Below are 25,188 nucleotides of genomic sequence, written 5' to 3' on the forward strand. Positions count from 1 at the left end.
TGCCTGTTACACCCTCTGCACCCCCAATGGATCTCCCTCCTGTTACTGGGTCTAGTAGACATACAGGATGGTCTACAGTACAGGAAGATAGCGTTTATCCAGTGTTTGAGGACACACAGCAACAACGTTATCACCAACCTATAGATTTTAAAATGGTCAAACAGCTAAAGGAAGCTGTCAGTACTTATGGGCCTCAATCTGCCTTTACGGTGTCTCTGGTGGAAACCATGATGTCTCTAAATTTATTACCTCTAGATTGGACTAATTTAGCTAGAGCCACATTATCAGGAGGGCAGTACCTTATGTGGAAGACGTCTTGGCAGGAACTTTCAACAGATACTGCAAGGCGTAACGCAGCTGCAGGAAATCCACAGGTAGACAGAGATATGTTAATGGGAACGGGGCCTTATGAAGGGGTACAGGCTCAAGTTAATTATCATCCAGCGGTTTATGCTCAAATAGCAGTAGCCACAACTAAGGCTTGGAAAACATTACAAGGAACTGGAGACTTACAGGGACAGTTGTCTAAAGTTACTCAAGGAAACAATGAGCCGTATGCAGATTTTGTAGACAGGTTAATACAGACTGCTTCAAGAATTTTTGGGGACGCTGACTCTGCAATGCCTTTGGTAAAACAATTGGCTTATGAACAGGCTAATAAGTGGTGTAAAGAAGCAATTAGACCTTGGAAAAATAAAGATCTTACTACTTATCTGAGAGTATGTAAAGATATTAATGAATCTACAGGAAATAATGCGGCATTTGTTGCTGCTATAGACAGACAGACCCAGACACTTGCTAATATTGTTTCTCAGGGATTTGGAGGGAAATCTAAACCAGAACCAAGGAAATGTTTTAGCTGTGGACAAGCGGGTCATTTAAAAGCAACATGCCCACAAAAACCAGCTTCGCCTCATCAAGCCCCAGGCTTATGTCCTCGGTGCCAAAAAGGTCCACACTGGCTCAGTGAGTGTAAATCCGTTAGAGACAAACAGGGTAATATTCTGCCACCCAATACCAGGATGACAAAAAACGTGATGAGGGGCCCGCCCCGGGGCCCGCCACAAATATACGGGGTAATCCAACAAGTGCCCAGGCAGTGGTACCCCCCGACAGAGAAGGGGACACTGCCCAGGAGCGGAGGGCCACAACAGGAAGCGCAGGATTGGACATCTGTGCCACCTCCAGACTCGTACTAACACCTGATATGGGTGTACAAATGGTGGACACAGACTGGGATGGCAATATTCCTGCAGACTCAGTAGGGTTGCTCCTTGGCAGAAGTTCTTCTACTTTAAGAGGTCTTATAGTCCACCCAGGAGTAATTGACCCAGACTTTCAAGGACAAGTTAGGGCTATGATTTCTTCACCCAAAGGGATTACAGTCATTTCTCCAGGAGACAGAATAGCACAAATGTTAATTTTGCCTAGCCAACATTCTTTATGGCCTAGTAGGGAGACAACAAGAGGAGATAAAGGATTCGGGTCTACAGGTGGACCCTGGGCTAATTTTACTATGAACCTCCAAGATAGACCCATTATGCAACTAACAGTAGGGCATAAACCTTTTATAGGATTACTGGACACAGGAGCTGATAAAAGTATAATAAGTGAGGCAGTTTGGCCCAAAGGTTGGCCTGTAGTTACAGCTAATCAAAACTTACAAGGGTTGGGAGTGGCTCAATCGCCTAACCAGAGTGCTGCTTCACTGTCTTGGAGGGATAATGAGGGTCATTCAGGGGTGTTCCAACCATATATTTGTAAAATACCTATTTCTTTATGGGGAAGGGATGTCTTAACTCAGATGAATGCTAAGTTGACAACAAACATTAATTCTAAACCTGCAGCACGTATGATGAGAAAAATGAAGTATACAGAAGGTTTGGGATTAGGGAAGGAACAACAAGGACCTTCACAACCCATCCCCCTTCCTCCTCCAAAAAACGATTTCGAAGGGCTGGGTTTTATGTAGGGGCCACTGTTATTACACCTATTCCAATAGTTTGGAAGGATGATAAGCCGCAATGGATTCCACAGTGGCCCTTAACTATAGAAAAATTACAAGCGGCTCATAAATTAGTACAAGAACAAGTACAGGCAGGACATTTACAACTTTCTACTTCTCCCTGGAATACACCCATCTTTGTCATTAAAAAAAAAGGGTCTGGAAAATGGAGACTATTACATGATTTAAGGGCTATTAATGCACAGATGTTTCCTATGGGTCCTCTACAACGTGGATTGCCATTAGTCACAGCCTTACCTAAAAATTGGCCCACCATTATTTTAGATTTAAAAGATTGTTTTTTCTCAATTCCATTACATGCCAAGGATTGTTGGCGATTTGCTTTTACTTTACCTTCTCTCAATCATGCACAGCCTGATCAAAGATTTGAATGGACTGTATTGCCTCAAGGCATGGCTAATAGTCCTACGTTATGTCAAATTTATGTAGATAAAGCCTTAAAACCTACTAGGGAGACCTTCCCAGATTTATTGATTTATCATTACATGGATGATATTCTTCTTTGTCATGACAATAAACAGTTACTGGAAAAGGCTTTGCAATTCTTAATATCTACTCTACAGCAATATGGTTTAAACATCTCTCCAGAAAAGTTACAAATGGGAGAAACTCAAGAATATCTGGGCACTAAACTTACGGCTACTATGGTAAAGCCTCTAAAACTAACTATTAGAACTAGTGAACTTAAAACTTTAAATGACTTTCAAAAGCTTCTTGGAGATATAAATTGGATTAGGCCATATTTAAAAATTACCACAGGGGAATTAAAACCTTTATTTGATATACTTAAGGGAGATCCTGATCTTTGTTCCCTGAGGATCCTTACTCCAGAAGGACGAAGAGCTCTTACATTGGTGGAACAAAGATTACAGTCAGATCACACAGAAAAATGTGATCCATTCCAGCCTCTAATGTTAATCATTATTCCAGAACAACATAGTCCATATGGAATTATATGGCAAGGAGGACCTTTACAAAGTATTAATCTCCCAGCATCGCCTACAAAACAATTACAAACATTTCCTAAAGCAATAGCTCAATTAATATATAAAGGGTTAGAAGCCTGCGTTACTATATTTGGAAGCCATCCTGAGGTCATTATTATCCCCTATACTAAACTACAAATACAATGGTTGATTCAACATGATGATGATTGGGCTGTTTTGTATTGCTCAACCACAGCAACATTTGATAATCATTATCCTAAACATCCATGGATACAATTCTGTAAAAATACTCCAATTATATTTCCAAAAATTACCAAAACGCAGCCCTTACCTCATTGCCAAACCATATTCACTGATGGATCTAAAAATGGAGTGGGAGCAGTAATAATTGATGATAAAGTAGAAACTGTTATTCTCCCCCCTTCATCTGCCCAAGTAGTAGAACTTGCTGCAGTAGTTTTAGCTTTTAACATTATGATAGAGCAGCCTTTCAATCTATTATCTGACAGTCATTATATAGTACAATCAGTGCCCTGTTTAGAAACTGTTCCTTATATTCCTGATGGATCCGCAGTTGCTCCTTATTTTCGAACTTTGCGTGCATTAATCTTAGACCGCAAGTATCCCTTTTATATAGGACATATTAGAGCTCATTCTAATCTGCCGGGGCCACTCGCCAAAGCAAATGCTAAAGCTGACAAAACTACAAAAACTGTTTTTGCTTTTACAGTATTCAAACAAGCCCAGATGTTTCATTCACAGTTTCATGTCAATTCTACTACCCTTAGAAGAAAATTCAATATTTCTAAAGATGCTGCCAGACAAATTGTTAAAACATGTCAACATTGTGCTCCATTATTACCAGTTCAGTCTACTGGAGTAAATCCCAAGGGACTTTTACCTAATCATATTTGGCAAATGGATGTTACTCATTTTTCAGAGTTTGGAAAACTTAAATATGTTCATGTGTCAGTTGACACTGCCTCAGGAGTGATCATGGCCTCTGCTCACACAGGTGAAAAGGTTAAAGATGTCATACAACATTGTTTACAGGCCTTTGCAGCCTGGGGCATTCCTAAAATCATTAAAACTGACAATGGACCGGCTTACACATCCAAAAGTTTCTTACAATTTACACAAACTTTTAATATACAACTTATCACAGGAATTCCTTATAATCCTCAAGGACAAGGCATAGTGGAGCGCACTCATTTAACGTTAAAAAATTGCTTACAAAAACAAAAAGGGGGAATAGGTGCTGACTTTAGAGCACCTAAAGATAAACTAAATTTAGTACTTTTTATTTTAAATTTTTTAAATGTGGATAAGAATGGACATACGGCTGCAGAAAGACATGCTAATCCTGCAAGTACTCAAGTGTGGGTAAGATGGAAAGATATTCTCACAGGAACATGGAAAGGCCCAGATCCAGTTCTTCGGTGGGTCCGAGGGTCTGTTTGTGTTTTCCCGCAGGATCAGCAAACACCGATCTGGATACCTGAAAGGTTGACGAGACTGGTGCATCAAAACAACGATGAAGAACATCGTGCTGATAAACATCCTATTGATGATGACAATGACACCGGTGAAGACTCGAGACCTGTGGGCAATAGTTAAGGCTTGGCCATATCCTTTGCCGCTAACACCTCCTCTACCCTTCCACCTTTGTTTTCTACAGGACCTAGGACTGGATTGCCAACTGTCATCATGGATCCCAAGGAAGAACCTTATAATTTTTCTACCCTTTCTCTGCCAGGTACCCTTTGCTTTGATATCTCTACCAATAACAAATTTGTTAATGACACTTCTCTTAGGCCCTGCATTCAATTGCAGCGTGAAGTGCAAGGGTTGTTTTCAAGACAGCCTACCAAGGGGAATGGTTTCCAAGAAAGTATGACTATAACCCAGGGTGAAGTTACAGGGACAAGTAAGATTACTACTTCAGGGCAAGTTGTCTTTCTTAAAGGATTAATTCCAAAGCGACTGAAACTGCCATCCACTGGATTTCATACACCTCGTATTTTCCCGCCTTGTGACCCCAAAGTTTCTAGTCCTCCCACTTGGAAAGGTTGTCAACATGCTAAAGGAGCAGCTCCTATTCAACATGGATTTTATTTCACCCCAAACTTTACATACCAGCGATCTGTGAACAATTTTATCCAAAACCTCGTCTACTTTGGCTTTTGTCAAAGTATAAATCCTTTTGATAATTGGTTCCTATTTACCTCCCAAGCAGGATATACTAATCTCCAGCCTTTGTTTGCTCTACAAGGAGGTTCGTTTAAGGCCTGTTATTGGAATCTCACTTCAGATCATACTGGCACAGGCCCTTCCCAGGCCAGTAAGATAGCTTGTAACAATACTATAACATTGTATCCCACTCCTGTGTGTGTCTACCCTCCTTTTATGTTCCTATTGACTAATGTTTCTAATGGCACGACCCTCAGCTGCTCTGGAACTAACTGCTATCTTTCTCAGTGTTGGAACGCAACAAAATATTCCCGAGCTGTCATTATGCGTATCCCTACTTTCTTGCCCATGCCAGTCTCTGTTACAGATGATGAATTGCCAGTATTGCTTTCCAGAAATAAGAGAGATTTTGGAATCACCGCAGCAGTCATCACCGCCGTAGTTGCATCAGCGGCAGCCGCCACTGCCGCAGCTGTAGCCTTAACTACGTCTGTACAATCTGCAGCCACAATCAATAAGGTGGTTCAACAGACTGCTACTGCCTTATCTACTCAGCAGACAGTGGATCAACACTTAAAAGCAGGGATTCTTTTAGTAAACCAGTGAGTGGACTTGCTTCAAGAACAAATAGACATTTTACAGGAACTGTTAAACGTGGGATGTATTTATCGTCTGACGGGACTGTGCGTTACACCTGTAGCTTACCATAATTTCAGTTATGCAGCAAACTTGTCTAGAATCTTGTCTGCTCAGCTACAAACAAATTGGTCTTATACATTTGATAATCTTACTGCTATTCTTAGATCTCAAATTGTTAGCCTTAATGCTACTAGAGTTAATGTAGCCCCTATGTCCGTAGTGCTAAGTTGGTTATCCTCCTCTTTCAGCTTTGTAAAACAATGGGCAGGTATGGGAGCCTTTTGTATGTTCATGGTTGTTGCTGTTGTCTTCCTCACACGCTTTATCATGCGCATGCGCCGAGATCAAGCTAGAGATCGTATCATTTTCCATCAGGCCATGGCTGCCCTAGAGGCCGGCAGTTCCCCACAAGTATGGCTCACGATGCTGGATCGCTAGCCAGACGGGTAAGGAAGGAGGTGACCCCCGTACCAACCTAAGACAGGAGCTGTAGCATGCTCTGCAGTTATCCGATGACAGGTAAGGACGGTGGTTGACCACTCCGCCTAAGACAGGCACGGTCCCGAGCTTTCCTTTTCTTTTTAAAAGAGAAAAGGGGGAACTGTCGGGGTTTCGGCCGGACCCCTGGCCCTAGGTGTGGCAAGGCCAAGATGGCGCCTGGCAGGATGCCAGTGTGGTTGAGTGTAGCTAGCTTGTGCGCAAACAACTGATGTCGCTTGAGGAAGTTTCAGTGATTGGTTGAGGCCCCCTCATGGACACTGCATGCCTGTATATGCTGCCTGTATCTGTCCACGCTCTCCCCTCGTGCTCTGTATGATGATTGGTCGCTTGGGGGCATATATCGAGGTGTAGCTTCCCCCAAAAGAGGAAGAAGAAGCGAGAAACAAACCACGGCAGACGCGCGCAATAAAGAGCTGAAAAGAACCAGGTGTTGTGTCTCTCTGCGGGCAGGGAGCGCGACAGCTAACATCCAATTTCTTTTGATTATACTCTCACCCTTTCTATTATCTAGAAGTTCTATATATTCTTTTCTTATCCCATTAAGAGCTACACACTACATCCCTCTACATCCTCTTTTTCCTCCATTAGAAACTGCAGACCTTATTGCAAATCAGTTTGCTATACTGAAGATAATAGTTGAACTCATTCTCTTTATTTTGACAATATTGTTAATGACATCATAGGGGTTATTTGGTCTAGGACTGCATACTGTGTGAATTGAGCACTGCTAACATTGATCTCCCCTTAAAGAAAAGGCTTTGGAAACCCATAGAGCCACTGTAAACCTATAGGGGGAAATCTGCAATACCCCAGATCTGTACTGCTAGAGGGAAAGAATCATGAACAACATAAAAAAAACAAGAGAAGAACATGATCCAAACAAATCTACATTCTATATTAATAGAATCCATTGACAGTATGGTAGAAGAAATTTCAGACAAGAACTTCAGATTATACATGATTAAGATGATTCATGCAGCAAAGATGAGATAAGATAGCAAATGCAAGCAATGAATGATAATACCAATAAACAGTTGAAACAGCAACTGCAGCAAGCAAAAGATCATTTCAACAAAGAGATAAGAGATTCTCAAAAAAAAAGGGAAATCCTTGAAGTGAAGGAAAAAATAAACCAAATAAAAAACTCAATGGAATGTATCACCAAAAGACTAGACCACTTGGAAGACAGAAACTCAGACTGTAATGACAAAATATTTAATCTTGAAAATAAAGTTGAACAAACAGAGAAGATGGTAAGAAATCATGAACAGAATCTCCAAGAACTATGGGACATCATGAAAAGACCAAATTTAAGAATAATTGGGATTGAGGAAGGCACAGAGATATAAACCAAAGGAATGAGCAACCTATTCAATGAAATAATAACAGAAAATTCCCCAAACCTAAAGAATAAAATGAAAAATAAAATACAATAGGTTACAGAACACTAAATGCACAAAATCACAACAGACCCACACCAAGGCACATTATAATGAAAATGCCTTACATTCAAAATAAAGATAGGATTTTGAAGGCCGCGAGAGAAAAGCATCAGATGACATATAGGGGGAGACCAATATGGATAGCAGTCAACTTCTCAACCCAGAATCTAAAAGCTAGAAGGACCTAGAGCAACATATTTGAAGCTCTGAAAGAATATGGTTGCCAACCAAGAATCCTATACCCAGCAAAACTAACCTTCAGATTTGAAGATGAAATAAAATCCTTCCATGATAAACAAAAGTTAAAAGAATTTACAAATAGAACAACTGCACTACAGAATGTTCTCAACAAAATATTCCATGAGGAGGAAATGAAAAACAACAATGTAGGTCAGCGAAGTGAGGAACTACCTTAGAGAAAAACCACTCAAAGGAGAATCCAAGCCAACTTTAAAACCAAAAGTAATCCAAATGACTGGGAATACAAATCATATCTCAATAATAACCCTGAGCGTTAATGACCTAAACTCATCAATCAAAAGACATAGACTGGCAGAATGGATTAAAAAGAAAAACCCTAAAAGAGACTCATCTCATAGAAAAAGACATCCACAGACGAAAGGTGAAAGGATGGGAAAAATCTATCACACTCATGTACTCAGTAAAAAAGCAGGGGTTTCCATCTCATATCAGATAAAGTGGACTTCAATCCAAAGTTAGTCAGAAGGGATAAAGAAGGACATTTCATACTTCTTAAGGGAACCATAAATCAGGAAGAAATAACGATAGTAAATATGCCCCAAAAAGCGAAGTATCCCTGTACATCAAACAAATCCTTCTCAATTTCAGGAATCAAATACCCACAACACAATAATTCTGGGTGATTTTAACACACACTGTCACCACTAGATAGATCTTTCAAACTAAAACCAAACAAAGAAACAATACAACTCAATAACACAATCAATAACCTAGGCTTAATAGACATATATAGAATATTCCATCCATCAACGAGCAAATTCACTTTCTTCTCAGCAGCACATGGAACCTCCTCAAAAATAGACCATATTTTATGCCACAAAGCAGCCCTTAGGAAATGCAAAAAAATAGAGATGCTGCCTTGTATTCTATCATATCATAATGGACTGAGAGTAGAAATCAATGACAAAAAAAAAAAAAGAAATTACTCCAACACCTGGAGACTAAATAATATGCTATTGAATGAAACATGGATAACAGAAAACATAAGGGTGGAGATAAAAAAAATTATTAGAAGTCAATGAGAATGATGATACAACATATCAAAATTTCTGGACACTATGAAAGCGGTCTAAGAGGAAAATTCATTGCTTGGAGTGCATTCAAGAAAAGAATGAAGAGCCAACAACTAAATGACCTAACATTACAAATCAAAGTCCTAGAAAAACAAGAACAGAATAACAGCAAAAGTAGTAGAAGACAGTAAATTATTAAAATCAGAGCTGAAATCAATGAAATTGAAACAAAGGAGCAATTGAAAAAATTGACAAAATGAAAAGTTGGTTCTTTGAAAAAGTAAACACAATAGACAAACCCTTAGCCACACTAACAAAGAGAAAGAGAGAGAATTCTCAAATTACTAGAATTTGTGATAAAAAAGGAAATATCATGACAAACATCACTGAGATACAGAACATAATGAGAAGCTACTTTGAAAATCTGTATTCCAAAAATTACAAATTACCGATCACAATGACAAATTTCTAGAGACATATGCTCCTCCCAAACTGAACCAGGAGGACATACACAATTTAAACAGATCAATATCAAGCAATGAAATAGAAGAAGCCATTAAAAACCTACCATCAAAGAAAAGCCCTGGACCAGACGGATTCTCAGCAGAGTTTTACAAGACCTTCAAAGAAGAATTTATTCCAATCATTCTCAAAGTATTCCAGGAAATAGAAAAGGAGGGTACCCTACCAAACTCATTCTATGAAGCTAATATCACCCTCATACCAAATGAGGCAAAGACACATCAAGGAAAGAAAATTTTAGACCAATATTCTTGATGAATATACATGCAAAGATTCTTAAAAAATACTGGCAACTGTATCCAAAAACATATTAAGAAAATTGTGTACCACAATCAAGTGGGGTTCATCCCTGGAATGCAAGGATGGTTTAACATCTGTAAATCAATAAACATAATCCATCATGTCAAAAGACTTAAGGATAAGAATCATGTGGATATTTCAATTGATGCAGAAAAAACGTTCAATGAAATACAACACCCGTTCATGCTCAAAACACAAGAATAAATAGGGATAGTAGGTACATACCTGAACAATGTAAAGGGTATTTATGCTAAGTGCACAGCCAATATCATTTTTAAAGGAGAAAAATTTAAAGCATGCCCTTTAAAAATGGGAACAAGACAGGAATGTCCTGTTTTACCACTTCTAATCAACATCATTCTTGAAATACTAGTCGGAGCAATTAGACAGACTATAGAAATTAAAAGGGATATAAATAGGAAAAGAACTTAAGCTGTCACTATTTGTTGATGACATCATTCTATATTTAGAGGATCCAAAAATTTCCTCCAGAAAACTTCTAGACCTCATCAATGAATTCAGCAAAATAGCAGGCTATAAAATCAACATGCATAAATCTAAAGCATTTTTATACACAAGGGATGAAATATCTGAAAGGGAAATGAGGAAAACAACTCAATTTGCAAAAGCCTCAAAAAAATTACTTTGGAATCAGTCTAACAAAAGAGGTAAATATCTCTAAAATGAAAACTACAAAACACTGAAGAAAGAAATTGAGGAAGACCTTAGCAGATGGAAAGATCTCCCATGTTATTGGATAGGCAGAATTAATATTGTCAAAACGGCCATATTACCAAAAGTGCTATACAGTCTCAATGCAATTCCAATTAAAATTCCAATGATGCACCTTAGAGAAAGAGAACAAACAATCATGAAATTCATCTGGAAGAGTACGAAACCCAGAATAGCTAAAGCAATTCTTAGCAGGGAAAGTGAAGCCGGAGCTATCAAAATACAAGAACTTCAACTATATTACAAAGCCCTAGTAACAAAAATGACATGGTATTGGTACCAAAATAGACAGGTAGATCAATGGTAGAGAATATAGGACATGGACACAAACCCAAATAAATACAATTTTCTCATACTTGAAAAAGGGGCCAAAAATATGCAATGGAGAAAAGATAGCCTCTTCAACAAATGGTGCTGGGAAAACTGGAAATACATATGCAACAGAATGAAGCTAAACTCCTATCTCTCACCCTGCACAAAATCAACTCAAAATGAATGAAGGACCTTGGAATCAGACCAGAGACCTTGCATCTTATAGAAGAAAACGTAGATCTAAATCTTCAACATGTTGGCTTAGGATCAGACTTCCTTAACAGTACTCATATGAAAAAATTAAAAGCAAAAATCAATAACTGGGATAGATTCAAACTAAAAAGCTTTCTCTCAGCAAAGAAAACTATCAGCAATGTGAAGAGAGAACCTACAGAGTGGGATAATATCTTTGGCACTCATACTTCAGAGAGAGCACTAATTTCCAGAATACATAAAGAACTCAAAAAACTCTACACCATGAATACAAATAATCCAATCAACAAATGGGCTAAGGTAATGAACAGACACTTCATAGAAGAAGATCTACAAGTAATCAACAGATATATGAAAAAATGTTCAACATCTCTAGTAATAAGAGAAATGCAAATCAAAACTACCCTTATATTCCATCTTACCCCATTTAGAATGGCGATCATCAAGAATACAACAACAAAAGTTGTTGGCAAGGATGTGGGGAAAAAGGTACACTCATTCACTGCTGGTGGGGTTGCAAATTAGTGCAGCCACTCTGGAAAGCAGTGTGGAGATTCCTCAGAAAGCTTGGAATGGAACCACCATTTGACCTAGCTATCCCACTCCTTGGCCTATACCCAAAGGACTTAAAATCAGCATACTACAGAGATACAGCCACATGAGTGTTCATAGCTGCTCAATTCACAGTAGCCAGATTGTGTAATCAACCTAATTGTCCTTCAATTGATGAATGGATAAAGAAACTTGATATAGATATAGATATACATATACATATATATATAGATATAGATATATATATACGATGGAATATTACTCAGTCATAAAGAAAAATAAAATTATGACATTTGCAGGAAAATGGATGAAATTGAAGAATATCATGCTAAATGAGATAAGCCAATCTCAAAAAACCAAAAGACGAATGATATCGCTGATAAGTCGATGATGATACATAATGAGGGGTGGAAGGGGGGCAAGAATGGAGGAAGGAGGAACTGTATAGAGGGAAAATAGTGGTGGGAGGGATTGGGAGGAAGGAAAAAACAGAATGAATTAAACTCTATTACCCTATGTAAATGTATGATTACAGAAATGGTATGCCTCTACTTCATGTACAAACAGAAGCAACATGTATCACATTTGCTTCCAATAACAATAAATTTTAAAAAAAGTTAACACAATAATGATAATAATTCTGTGTGTATTCCCAAAGTATTTGAAGTCAGTATGTTAAATATATGGTTGCATTATTGTCTTCATTATTGCATTATTTAAAGTAGTCAAGGTCAGGGAACAACTGAAGTGACCTTTGGATGAAGGGCAAACCAGGAGATTTCTCCCAGCTTTGAGGATACTCAGCTTCTTCCCTGAAAAACTAGAATCCCTAAATGTAGTCTGCTCTCTTACAAGATAAGATCCAGGAGACATCACGTGTGTCAGCTGTGGGATTCTCGTATCAGACAGTTCTGAAACACAGTACCAGGAAAATACCAGAGGGGCAAAGGAGAACCTTCTGACATAAATTCCACCAGGGGGCTTCTCAACACAGAGACATGTGACAAGGTGTCTGGCCTTGGAGAGACAAAAGAAGTACAAGCACATATTTTTGCAAAGGTCAAGTGATTTGTCTCTAATATCTATCATATGAAGTACTCATAAATAACGACAACAATGAAAATCTTTGTTTTTGACTTTTTCTGTGGTACTGGGAATTTGTCACATGGGAGTGTTAAATCTGAGTTGCACACCCAGTACGAGGTTTAATATTTTGAGACAGGTCTTTCTTAGTTCAACTTTAATTCCTGATGTTGACCTTGTAATTGTAATCTTAATGCCTTAGCCAACAGAGTCAATGGGATTATAGGCATGAGTCATTGCACCCAGCCATAAAACAAATTATTTAAAAAGTTCTGTCCAGTACTTGGTAAAAAAAAAAAAATTAAAATACTGGGCTCATTTGAAATATAATAGGGGAAAATTATTGATAATACTGATCAGAGGAGAAGTTGTCATTGGGAATATGGACAGGGAGGTGGAATTTTTGCATTTGTTGACATGTATATAAAGGCATAAACTGGGAAACATGGTTCTGGATTTTACATTTTGATTCCCATACATTTAGAAAATTCAGGCACATTCAGTCAAGGTGGTACACACTGGTAATCCTAGCAATTCATGAGACTGGGCACAAGTTCAAGGCCAGACTCGGCATCTGTTTCAAATAAAAAATAAAAATTACCGGGGATGTAGCTTAGTGGTAAAGGACCTCTGGGTTTAAAGCACAGTAGCACCATCCCATGAAAAAAAACAAGTTCAGAAAATGAATATCTGAGACACCTGCAGACTACAGAACACAGCCCTCCTCATGCCAGAAAACAATACATGGAGTTGTGATTCTGATGGTCATCCCTCTCCAAAATCCACCACACAATCTGGGAATGTGCTGGAATGCTGGCATATATGTGCTTAGATAGGACTTCAGGAAGTGGTTGAAGATATTCTTCAGAAACAGGACAGAACTTCTGGAGTCTACTACTGACATATGCCCATCTTGATGGACCAGTGAGGATTCAGGATTAAAGATCAACACCGTATTTTGCAATTTGACCCTAGACATAATTTCCAGTCCATGATTTTTTTCTTCCTATGATGAAAGAACCTAAATAAGCAAGTGAGCTTGAAATCAAGATAAATTTTCTTGCCAGGCATGACAGCACACACATATAATCCCAGCAGCTTGTAAGGTTGAGATAGGCAGATTGCAATTTCAAAGCCAGTCTCAGCAACTTAGCAAAAACCTGTCACTAAATAAAATATAAAACAAAAGTGCTGGGGATGTAACTCAGTGGTTAAGTGACCCTGGGTTAAATCCAGAGTAGAAAAAATTGTTGCTTATAATTTAAAGTCCAAATGCCTCTACTACACCACATGACTCATACAATATTTCTTATTATTTTAGAATTTGGTTTGTGGCACTTATTCAAAAAAGTAGTTTCTGTGTGTGTGTGTGTATGTGTGTGTGTGTGCATATATCTAATTTTTTATGCATTTTTCTTTTTTTTTCTGGTATGTGGAATGGAATGGACAATGGCCAGCACTTGGAGGGAGAAAACCTAACTCTGGAAGCTTTCTTCTTAAAGCTCCCTGCTTTCACTCAGAGCAGTGTCTCTCCTGGCTTTTGTACATGAGAAGAAATACAGGTAAGGAATGGTGTTTGTCACTTAAAAAAAAAGCTGGTAAGAGACTAGCCTAAACCTATATATTTATATTTATATTTATATTTATATATATATATAATATGCACATATATTGCATTAAAACAAAATCTTTTTATATACATGATTATTTATGAGTTGACTTTTCTCAGACCTAGAGAAATCCTGGTTCTGTTTCTAACAAGGAATGACACCAGCCAAAAGCAATGTCAACCGTCCTTTACAAAACAGCAAAAAACACAGGTTTCTATGTCATTTTCTAAACGTAGTTTAATGTGGGTGATAGAAGCAAGGAGCAACAAACACTTTAATTGTGGAGACACAGTAAAAGCATTCAAGGAAACAATTGTTTATACCACCTTGAAGGACTAGAGAATAGGAAATTGGAATTTAGACAGGAAGATTCAAAGTTTTATGTTGGCAATGTGGATGACATTGGTGCCTACAGTGAAAAAGTTTTTGAAAAAAAATTCATGTGAGTTGCAGATAAACAATCAGTATCTGCACAGCATTTTCCAGGTGGTTTGTCAGGTGTGGCCAGAGCACATACATGTGTTACTAGCCTCCAAGACAAGCATGATCCATCTGTGTCCTCTAAAATTATTCCCATTTTAGAGATGAGAAAACACATGCTTCTGGATATCAAATGGCAACTCATCTGCACAGAGAGAACCACCCAGAAACAGAACTATACAAAATCCCTTCAAAACTCCTCAAAGGTTGATTTGCTCCAGATGTAGAAGTTATGTCTGAAGAAATATTATTTTATCTCCATTTTGAATAGAGTACCTAGAAAGACAGTCCAGGAGCAGAAGAAATGTTTTCTTTTTCCCACTTTCATGTTAAGTAACTCTTCAAAAGCTGAGCTACCAATCTAGATTCCTTATGAGGTAATTACTTGGAGATTACAGGGTACAAAAAGACACAACACAGACCCATTGTCTGAGTATTACTCAGAAAAGAAATAAATCTAAAAAGTTTATTAGAAATTTTGAAGAAAAAATATGTAAAATTTCTAAAAATATATGCCTTTCACCGTTATCTCTTTAGCAAATCATTCAGAAAAAAATAAACTATGATGCATACTTCTAGAATTTGCCAAATCTTATTCTATATATTTCATAATAAAGTTCAAACTCCAAATAGGAGAATGAATGATTCACTGTCAATAACGTTTTCAAAAAATATTCAAGGAAGAGTAGTAGATGTTTTTATGAATGTGTCATTCATAAAAACTTAACCAATGGTTTTAAGTATATTCATTTCCCTGCAGCAATAGGGAAGTGAAGATTTTCTTACTTATATTTCCTTTTAGAATTCCCAAAGATAAGATTTAGAATTTCATTTGAAATAACCTCCAAATACAATACATGTGATACATACAAAACAAAAATAAGGGGAATAAAAATGTAAATATTCTATTTTATTAATTAAAAACAAAATCTTTTTTTCTTGAAACCCATATCTATCTGCCTTTTTGGAAACATTTTCTTACCTTAGAGGCAAGAAACCACAAAAGAAAAGCAGGCAAATGTCTTGAACTGCCAATTAATACAAGGGATATCTATAGCTAAGATTTCAATAATCATAAAAAATTCAAAATATAAAGAAATATTAAAAACATTTAGAGAAATATAAAATTTCATCATAGATACAACTAAATAAAATTGGTGATGTTATAAAACAACTGAATATTCAAAAACTCAGAGTTTAATATTATTTGTGGAAATTTTTGCTATTGAAGATATATGATGTTCACTGTCACAGAGACTAACAGAAATTACAGCATTTGGGACCACAATAACATGTAAGAACAAAATATTACTCATCCAAACACCAACCCTGCAATCTCAGGGGCATGGTTAAAGAGAATATACATCTTGGAAGAAATAAATAATAATCTGTGGGAAAAATTGTTACTAGGAGCCAGTCACATTTTTAAGTTACAATACATCCAGTTTAAGAAATAGCATAAAACACCATATTTAAGTTTTATATATGTACAAAATGCATGTGATATTTCACATGTATACATGTTTTGAAAAAATATGCACAACTTCTGAGGAAATAAATATCCTCAGAAGTGCACATAAAAAACTCACACATCCCATGAGTAGATGATAAAACTAATCATTACAAAGAAAGCAATTTTCCCCAAAATTAATATACAATGTATCCCTATAAAATTGTTGTGTACCTATATGAATACATCATAGTAATTTATACATTTATGTGTATCTATAAAGCAGTAATTTATAAAACTGTAAATAAACAGAAGAGAGGAGGAAGGTAGAAGGAGAGGGAAAGAGGAACTACTGGGTACTGAAGTGGAGCAAATTATATCCTTCGCTTATATGATTATGTCAAAATGAAGTCAAATATTATGTATAACTGCAATGCAATAATAAAAAAACAACATGCTGTACTTTTAATGAAATAAGAAACAAAATTATAAAATTCCAAAATTCATCCACAAAATTTTATATAATTTAGCCAAGAAATTTTTCAATTTTAAGAACAAAAGGAGTACTTATCATTACCTGACAGTCATGTATATTACAAAACTATACTATTTCAATTATCATCAAGAAATCACAATATAAACTAAATCCATATGTGAATGCATATGTATGTAAAAATTATACACTTAATTGCAATAGAAAAAAATCTAAATAAATCAAACCATAATAAGGTCAATGTCACCAACTAACCCAGACCCTGTCTCAAAATAAAAAATAAAAAGCACTAAGAATATCTCAGTAGTAAAGTATCCCAAGATTCAACTTCCAGCAAAACAATAAAAGAGCAGGAAAGGAAAAAGAAAGAGAAAATAAAAAATTAGCTAGCTCAGGAGGAAGTGAGGTACCTATAGACCCCAGTTCCTCGTCTGCTTGAAAATGATATGTGGAGATTTGATCAAGACAATGGGCCCACATGTCAATCACCAGCATCTGGGTAATTGCTGGACCACAGGCACACACTTGCCAAACAGTAGTAGAGGTATGGGTTGAGGATTCCCTGAAAGGATAAGGAAGCGAGAGAGGGTCTCTGCAACTGATGTGCTTCCCACCTGAATGGCCAGCAGGACTGAGGGTACACTGCCCAACAAGAGGGTTCAGTCCTGAAGACTCCAGAGACTGCAGAGAATACTGGTCTGCCAACTCCTTTTACTGCACAGTTAGTCATGCCATTCCAACAGCCTCCCTCCCCAGGCTCATGATGCCACTGCCCACTCACCATTTCCTGGTGCTCAGGAGTCAGTCCTTATCCCTAGGGATCTTCAGCCCCTGCACAGCAGAGCAACCAGGGATTCCAAAGCAGGAGAGTGAAACTTAAGTTAAATGGCTGATATGGCGGTCTCAGGGGAAACAGGGAAGATGGTGGAAGCCCACCCCCAACTCCCTGACAGCAAACAGTATTGGACAGTTCTAAGTCTTCCTGATTGGATGAAGCCTCAGAACTGCCCCTCGAGTCAAGGAGTGTTCTCTTTGAGTGACAGAAAATAATATCCAATCCAGGCATGAATAAGATCAGAATGACAGGTACTTAGTTGCAGTTTTTTCTTTTTCTTTTGAGGTTTGGGAATTGCTCCCAAAGCCTCAGTCTGCTGCTATTGTAAGGCAATATTTTCTTCTAGAGGTAGGATCTAGTTCAACCAGCAGAACACTTCCAATTTAACATAATGCACATGGTCATTTCAGTTTATGGATTTTATATGCAAGTATTTTATTCATGAATGAAAATAATATGACAATTATTATGAAATGTTATTTAGCTTTTCTGCTCTCTCTTCTGGTTAGGAGACAGACTAAAATTTTAATGGGAATGACCTCTAAAAGCAACATTAATCTACTGAAAACAACACCTAAGGCACAAATGTAACTTAAATATTTCTAGTATTCACATTGATAGCATAAAAATAGTTGAAATTAATATTAATAAAATAATAGCCTTTCCAGAATATTACCTTTATGTGACTTATAAAATACTACAAATGAAGTACATGTGTTTTTGAACTACACCATCAAGTTTGATATTCTCCATCATACCTTATTTCACAGTAGTCACATTCAAGATTTGAGGGTTATGGGTGCCTTAATGTCAGGAATTTAAAGGACCTGATCTTTCTGTTTATATGCTAGTGTTGAGAGATACAGTTCTTCAATAATATTTCTCCTCTCCTCAGGCACAAAATTAGAAGAAACAATACCCTGAATGAGAGGAGGGTGATCAAACAAGGAAAAGTTCAAAAGTAAATCATTCTTTCTCATTTCATAATGACACAAGTTTCTCACATTGCAGATATCATACAGTAGAAAAAACAACTTGGGTTTCTTAGTGGTTAGGGATACAGCCTGCATTCTTCCATGGCCTGACTCTGTTGTTTACATACATGAAATTCAAACTTATTTGGCAATTTGGGGTTAGACATAATGGCCAAGCTATAATATCTGTTTACTTCTGTGTACCTACTCCCACAGTTAATAAGTAGGTGGGCTGGGACTCAGGATGAGCAGTGTCTGATTCCAAAGGCAAATCAGCTTCACTAGATCACAAGACTCTTGAAATATTTCTTATTTTCATCAGACTTGGAAAGTGACAATTATTCAAAACAGCAGGATTTGTGATATATGTACATGAAATCCAGTCCTGCGTATTACATAGCATAATACAAACAGAACATTCTCATATACATGTATCATCTTGGGACTCCCATTCCAGAACCCAGAGAATCTGATTCAGTTTACATCAAGGGCAAATATCAGCTAGAATTTATCTAAACACCTGCTTACATATCAAAATATACATTGATGTCAAATATGTAGGAAGTTATATCAGGGTTTAATTATAGAACACACAAACTTAGAGGAATGTAAAGGACCAACAAGCCCTATGTTTTCTAACCAAAGTGGGACATGGGCTATAGAGTCATGCAGCAGAAATTTTTTATTGAGGGCATAGAACAAAAGGATGTCAAGGAGAAATATATAATTATTGGCAGTCCCATGAAACATCAGATAATTGGAATCTGGATTTCCAAAAGAAAGCATTAAAATATTGTATTTAGTCATGTGAATGATATGAGTGCCCATGATGAAAAGATAATATACTTCTGAATTAAAATGATATGTCAGAAAATGGCTAAGCACTATGCAACCTTGGACCATGGACAAGAGACTAACAAGAAAAATAGTTTTAAATGTCAAAACACAGAGAAACCAGGCTGAGAGAAGCTGCTACAATCAGAGATTTCTTGTGCTAATGAAACTTCAGTAGCTCATCTGTAAAGCAAAATGCCTGTAGACAGTAAATTTTTGCATGTGCATATCCCTTAACTCAGCATTCACTTTCCTGGGAGTCTGTTTTCAACAACCAACTAGTTTACATTACCAGCTGAATTTTATCCTCGCCCCAAATCTCATATGTTGATATTCCAAATACCTGATGACTCCATTGAATTATATGGTCCCTAAATACATGATTAATGGTATTCCAGTTAGTTGGTGTAAAGTCTAATCTTCTTATAAATAACATCAATGAGGAAACAAAAGGATTGGAAAAAATGGCATGTAAAGAGTCATAAGATGGCAATATACATGCAAAAGAGTGGGTCTAGAAGGAAAAGATTCCAGGAAACACCATGATATAGAGACCCTGGAATCAGCACAAATAAATTTCTGTTTAATCCCATTCGTTGCATTTTCATGACTGCCAAATGATATTGATGGAGCTCACTAGGTCACATATACATTGTCCCTGCAGCATAGGTGAATGAAGGTACAAATGAATCACACCACATCCACCAGCATCGAAAGGCTGAGTACTTCAAGGAATGAAATCTATTCCTGGAATAAAAGACTTTGGGGACACACTTCTTACATGATGGGGCTATAGAGATTTACTTTGTGGCATGGTACAATCATGAAAAACCAATGGACTCCTTCTACCTCATTTGTTTGTGTAAATTTTCTTCTCTTTGTGTGAAACACTTTCTTGGGAAAGGTTAGGTTTTAAGTCTTCTAAAATAACTAGATGTACAGTAGAGATGGCAGGTACATGGTTTTCCAGGGCAGGTAGCTAAAACAAAAGAGTAGTGACAGAAAATAAACATTGGGTGCCCAGTAAACATTGAAAATAATGGAGAAATAAGTTCTCTTCTTTCTATATTTATGTAGATTTACACCTATTGATTTTCCCGAGAGAGTATACAGTCTATATTTCTTTGGGAATGGGAATGTAGGTCATTTGAGTGGTAAATTCCTGGAAAAGGTTTAGGGGAATCCTCATACTTGGGTATTTGTCATGGACCTCTCCTGACAAGTTCTGATTCCTGCCTATTTAGACCATTCTCCTGATGTCTCATGTAACCATAGACCAAAGATATCAGTATTGATTTTTGGTCCACTTGCTCTTTCCTCAAGGAGACAGAAATAAGAAGTAACTCCATGAATATCTACATGGAACTCTATGAAGAGATTGTCTTACATGTAGGAAAATAATAAACTCTGACCATCCTGGCTGATTCCACAGGGGACAATCCCCAATAAATATTTTTATATCCAGATTAGTTATTTATAAATACATGGATAAGCCTCTATATTTGGGTGACACTGTTTTATAAAATAAAGTCTTTGGTTAAATATTTGAGTAGAAAGAAAATACTCTCCAGTACTTAAATATCCACCCTACCAGCCATGTTCAGTGACAGAAACATGAAAGTTCTGTCACAGATTCTACATGGAATATCCTGCTCCTATCATTGCAGATCCCCTGACATTCATGCACATTACACACAAACATAGAAGGTGAATGTAAAAGGATTTCTCAGATATGATCTCATATGAGGACTTGCTTGGATTGGTCTTCTCTGGGCTGCTGTCTTTTACCAGTGGTTGCCTCCTGATAAGTGGTCATATGGTTCTGCTGAGGGCTGAGTCAGTATCTAAAAATATTCCCAACTCTGGACAATTTTGTGCCTAGAACATTGGAAACTTTGAATGTGTCAAGAAAATGTCTTGCTGTCTTGAAAATCTTTCTTAACATGAGCTAAACAAGTAAATGTCTCCAGAATGTGGGTGCCAGATTTCTACCTTCTGTTGGGTTATAGTGCTAATAAACCATCATTTCTTCAATGTTTAATTACCTGGGTCTCTTTCCATATAAAACCTCTCAAAATTTCCTTTGGAGTGCTGATTTGTCATCTCCTTAACAATCCAAAATTATACAAATAGGGATGGACTTTCAGCCCCTTGGGAATTTGTCAGTGCACTATTGCCCACTTCTGTGGAGGCTTATAGCAAGTCTGGCAGGTGCCCTGGAGATTTGAAATTGGATGCAACATTAGAACTTTTATTTCATCCAAGTGAGTTTAATCTATATCTTGAGCCTGCATCCAGGCTGGAGTCAGAAAATCACAATAATTCCAGAATATACTTGTTAGTGAATTCAAAATGGTGTAAAAGCAAGCTGTAATTCTGGGCTCACTAGCTCACTGGTGAGAAATATTTCCAGTGGTCACATGATTGCAGCCTTGCACAAACCCCATGTCAACCTTGTTGCCCATGCAAATGCCAGGTCAGTCACCTGGTATCAGTCAGTGGTCACTCACCTGCCTTTAAAAAACCCACAAAGGCACTGCCCACATATGCATCCTTAATTCAAAATTCAGCACCATTCTTTAAGCATGGCACATCCCCTGAGTCAGGGCAACTAGAAATATCTCTATGAGCTTCCTAGCATGTGTTTCCAATGACAGCTCTGTAGGACATCCAGGGCAGAGTTGGGTGTCCCACAGGCTCTGAGTGGGAACAGGGACTGTAAGCAGATAATTCCTTTCTATCTTTCTACATACTGACCCACAAACTCAATATGCCACTACAGTTGTATATGCTTCAGATAATGTGCTCAAGATATACAGTAACAGATAGCACAATAGTAATTTCATCATACATGCAATTTACTTTTTTTTATATTTGAGAATTACTTGAGTTAATATCATCCATATTTTTAAACCATTATTCTAAAATCTGCATAAAAACCTGTAGAACAGTTTTACCATGGTTGACCCAGTATTATTATTTCTTTATAATATTTGTTTTTCTCCTAGTTTTTAGCAATCTTAAATATAATCTGTAAAATATAAAGTTGTTACCCAAAAGAATAAACCAAACAGTGAGAGTAGAGAAATAATTTTTGGTTGGAGGAGGATTTCTCCTCTCTCTCATGATTATTCCACAAGGACCACTTTCCTTGGCACAAATTCTGCCCTTGAATTATTTGGACTTCTGTCTCGTTAGCCTCCTTGTGTGACTCATTCCTACTCACCTCTCTTTTTGTTGTGGTTTTGCTGAATTTGGGCAGGTATGAAGGAGCACTCACTTCTGGTCATCCCCCACCAGCACTGGAGGAGGAGCCAGAGGTAACCAAACTGAAGCACATTTGAGAAACAAGACTGAGCAGTAGCAATCGGTGAGGTCATCTATGGGAGAAAAGTGCTCAGGCCACAGTCTATGTCCTCTAAGGAAGAGTGACTTTATTTTGCTTTCTGAGAAAGATGAAATTTAATCTATATGCCCCAACTGCTTTGAGTTTTCCAATGAACAGAATGGGAAGTCTTGGAGTGTTCAGGATGAGAGCAGAGTGAGGTAGAGCTGTTTATATCTTTTTAGGTGTCCCAAGTCTCTTATTCTACTTCTATATGATCATTAGTGTCTATCAGGTCATATGGCTCATCTCCTAGGTGAGAGAATGTCATTTTGACCACATGGACATACCACAGAGACTAGATTATTTTAGGGAGAAAGATGTGCACTCTCTATACTTGGAGCTATAAACTCAATGTAATTTGGTTTGGAAATATTCTCAGCTGAATAAATGAGAAACTTGTGTCAGAAGTCATGGTATATTGATCCAACATAGGTCTGTCCCTGATGATTTTACAAGATTGGAAAACAAGAGCCCTTAGGACTGGCTTACTTCTGTGTACAGAACCACTTTTCTCCCCTTCTTTCAAAGGTATTATTATTTTGGAGTTGTTGGTTTCTCTGTCTTCCCACAAAGTTATCCTTGGTAGACATTTGATCCACAGCTGACAAAAGGACAGTGTGCAAAGATGTGACTGTGCTAAGCCTAGTATTGTCTGGCTTCCTGAAGACACTGGGAAAACATGGTTTCTTCTTCCCAGAGCCCTTAGCCAGTAATAATAATAAAAGGTTATTTTATAACTAAATTGTCAGTCACAAAGGTGCTGGAAGTCACTACATCCACTGAATATCATATGTCTGCAAGTGTATGTGGCCAGAAACTAAGGATGCAATTGCCAGAAACAAGGCCTTGTGATAAGGCCACATTTGTGGTAGAACATCCTTGACTCCTCATTGAGAAGAGCTAGGACAGTCCTCAACTTGATCTCAGATTGCAAAGATGACTAAAGTCATAACTGGAAAATTGCTTGTGGCAGAGCACAGGGTTCATTTGTGTTCTGGTGTGACCTTATAGCTCAAGTTCTTCAAACTGTGCCTGAAGACACTGCCTCAGATGCAGAGTGATTTTAAAAGTGCAAAATGGACAATAATTTTTTAAGTAGGACTCATTTTGATTGGCAATTGTCATAAACAATTGAGATTTTAAATACATTTTTGTAAGCATAACAGGTAAATTGAACTAAGAAAACTAAACAAAAAATAATACAAGTTCCAAAATTGCAAAGGTTACATAAAATAAATATGTTTGGAAATGTCTACAAGATATAAGTGTCAGGAATCCTTCCAATCTGAGTAACAAACTGACTGGTGTAGATTCTCTTTGAGGTGCTGTCAGGTTGTCATCATTCTTCTGCTTCCCCTCTTCCTCCTTTAGGCCTATATAATCTTCTTGTACCTAAGGGAGACTAGCAATGAACTGGGAAGCCATAATTAATTAAAAACATCACTTTGGAGCATTTGACTTCATAATCTGGCTATACCACTTTCAAGACCAGTCGCTTTGGGCAGGAGGTTTATCTTCCTCTGGGCCCTTGTCTCCTCATTTGTGAAATGAGGATATCCCAGTGCCTGAGTTCTTGGACAGTGCCACACATGAACTGACAAAGATGGAGTATTCCCAGCTCTATGGTGGAAAAAACTGTTTCACTGCAAATAAGAGAGTTGTCAGCCCAGATGGTCTTATCTTCACTATTTATTTTCTCTTCCTTGATAAGTAACTTCTCATTTTTTTCTGTGATTTGATCGCTGCATTTCACCCCAGGTGGGATGAGTAGGGCAGATGATCATGCCTATGTAATCAGAGCATGGAAACCCTCTGAACAAGGAAGAACTTCCCTGCTAAGTTGACTTGAGCTCATCCAGAGAGACTGCTCCAGAGGTCCACAAATGACTGTTAAGAAGTGAGCACAAAAATCTTACTGCCATCTTTAAGCTCCAGGGGAGGCCAGAAAATGGAATAAGATCTGAGAGATGAAAAGAGAGTAGATCACAGAGAACAGCTGTGTCTGCCTTCTGAACTACCCTCAGGGTTTATACTTGTTAAATAAACCCCTACACACACACACACACACCTATGCCTATGTTAGTTTGAGTTGGTGTTAGTTTTCTGTCACTTGAAACAAAGAGTGATGTTTGAACTATTTTTTTCTCAATCCCCTTTCTTTTGCACCAGTGAAGTGACAAGAGAATGGTAACAATGAACAACAGAAGATTAAATCGCTCTAGAAATCAAACCTAATTAGTAAGTGGTCAAATGAACTAAACAGAAACTTCTTAAAAGAAGAAATACAAATGGCCAACAAACATGAAAAATTGTTCAACTAACCAATTAGGGAAATGCAAACCAAATATACAGAGATTTCATCTCTCACCAGTCAAAACTGCTGTCATGAAG

General features: G+C 37.5%; 1 pseudogene; it reads left to right on the forward strand.

Moving 5' to 3' along the window:
- Positions 1 to 302: 302 nt before the first annotated feature.
- LOC124973162 (polycomb group RING finger protein 2-like) overlaps positions 303 to 25,188 on the forward strand; it is a 75,816-nt pseudogene continuing 50,930 nt past the window's right edge.

The sequence above is a fragment of the Sciurus carolinensis genome (genome assembly GCF_902686445.1).
Source record: "Sciurus carolinensis chromosome 14 unlocalized genomic scaffold, mSciCar1.2 SUPER_6_x, whole genome shotgun sequence".
Classification (NCBI taxonomy): Eukaryota; Metazoa; Chordata; class Mammalia; order Rodentia; family Sciuridae; genus Sciurus; species Sciurus carolinensis.